At 41.7% G+C, this 2,208-nt stretch overlaps 1 pseudogene; it reads left to right on the top strand.

Annotated features, from left to right (window-relative positions):
- The first annotated feature begins 885 nt into the window (after positions 1 to 885).
- LOC136947651 (zinc finger protein 679-like) lies at positions 886 to 1,544 on the top strand (annotated as a pseudogene).
- Positions 1,545 to 2,208: the final 664 nt, after the last annotated feature.

The raw sequence follows: 2,208 nt of genomic DNA, 5'->3' as shown, positions 1-2,208 counted from the left end.
GCTTAGGACAACAGACAGTGTCCAAATAGCAAAGAACAGTGCATTTTTGTGACCATACTGAGTAGAGTAAGATTTCAGAATAGTAATGAGTGTTGTGTGTCTCAAGGTACATAGTCCTGTTTTGTGAACTTTTATTTTACCGCTCTCGTGAGCAGCATAAAGATAGTTTTCTGTGTTATGTTGCAGCAGTGGCGTCAATATAAATTGAGTGCACAAAAACCTTATGCAATTTATCTTCTAGGTTGTACTTCTCAGTTTAGAAAGAAAATTAGACACCTAATAGAGAATATCATTACTGGATTTAAAACTTTGCAATTCCAATCCAAAGTCTCTAAATCCAAAGTGTATTGTTAATTTGCATTAAATGCTTATTGTGTAGTAAATAATCTTATATTATTATTTTGAAGAAAATAAAATTACTATAAGGAGGAGTTGTATGCCAGAGATTGCGTTTTTATCACAGTGTTACATGTTTCTCAAGAAAAAATAAACCTGAGAAACGTACACCTCTCATTAAATGATCACCATTACATATGCAGAGTGGAAATTATGACAGACAAAAGATTTCCTTTATATGTAAAATCTGAGTTCTCATTAACATGGAGCTGTTTCCTCCAGAACCCCCATTGGCCAACCATACTTGATTGTGGGCGGAGACTTGACAAAGAAGACATCATATAGCTCCAGAGAGACTCAACCAGAGAGACTACAGAGAGAGACTGAACCCGAGAAAGCAGTTCCCAGAGAGAGGATCAACCAGAAATAGCAGTAACCACCGCAGAAATAAGCTTCTAGAGACTAGATCCAATACAGGATCCAGAGAGGCTAGACAGAGAACAAAGAGAGACCAGAGTTATGGAGACACCTCGCTGTGACACCTGTGGGAAGAGCCTTTCCTCATCCAGTAGCCTCAAGAACCACATGATGATCCACACTGGAGAGAAGCCCTACAGCTGTGAGCTCTGTGGTAAAACCTTTAGCCGGGCTGGTACTCTAAACATTCACCGCAGGATCCACACTGGAGAGAAGCCGTACAGCTGTGAATGCTGTGATAAAGTCTTCTCTACCTCAGATGGGTTAAGAAACACAGTAGGATCCACACAGTAGAGAAGCCCTACAGCTGTGTCTTCTGTGGTAAAACCTTTAGCCAGGCTAGTACTCTGAACATTCACTGCAGGATCCACACTGGGGAAAAACCTCACACCTGTGAATGCTGTGATAAAGCCTTCTCTAACAAGGGTGATTTGAAGAAACACAGCAGGATCCACACAGGAGAGAAGCCCTACAGCTGTGACTTTTGTGGTAAAACTTTTAGCCTTGCTGGTACTCTTAACATTCACTGCAGGATCCACACTGGAGAAAAGCCTCACACCTGTGAATGCTGTGATAAAGCCTTTTCAACCTCAGGTGATTTGAAGAAACACAGCAGGATCCACACAGGAGAGAAGCCCTACAGCTGCCCACACTGTGACTACTCAGGTAAAACAAATGGCAATCTGAAGAGTCATCTGCGTATCCACAATAGAAACAACCCAAAGCAGTGATGTCTGGGGCCAAGCTGTCCCAGCAGTCACCACCTGAGAGAACTTCTGTATGATCCACAGCTGAAATAACAACTGGCCTGCACATGCAGTAACACCAGATCTCCAGTCCAACATGACTGCACACAAACAGGAAATAATACTCTACCCATGTAATGATGGAGGGAAGCTGTGTCAAACTGGGTAGAAACCTGGTCAACTCTGGCTGATACCTTTCTGTTCTGAAGCAATTTAATTCAAGCACATGGAAGTTTCAGTTTTTGTAGTTTACAATGATCTGGTATTGTAAATATAGGAGGTGTTGAGGCGCGTGTGGGTTGTTCCAAACTAACCATGAAAATGTATTAGAATTTCCTGTGATAGTAGACTTGGTGGTTCTGATGTAGAGGGTTACTCATTCTCTCACCAAGTGATCATTGGGTGTGCTCAAGCCTTCGGCGAGAGCACAACCTTTGTTCTCTCACATATATATTATTGGGTGTGCTCAAGCCTTCGGCGAGAGCACAACCTTTGTTCTCTCACATATATATTATTATTGGGTGTGCTCAAGCCTTCGGCGAGAGCACAACCTTTGTTCTCTCACATATATATTATTATTATTATTATTTTTATTTCTTTTTGCCCCCCTAAAACTCAGTAAATACTTGGCCTACATAGACAACGTAGG

Source organism: Osmerus mordax, chromosome 8, assembly GCF_038355195.1.
Source record: "Osmerus mordax isolate fOsmMor3 chromosome 8, fOsmMor3.pri, whole genome shotgun sequence".
Taxonomy (NCBI): domain Eukaryota; kingdom Metazoa; phylum Chordata; class Actinopteri; order Osmeriformes; family Osmeridae; genus Osmerus; species Osmerus mordax.
Note: the sequence above shows the minus strand (reverse complement) of the source record. Positions and strands in the feature narration are given on the sequence as shown.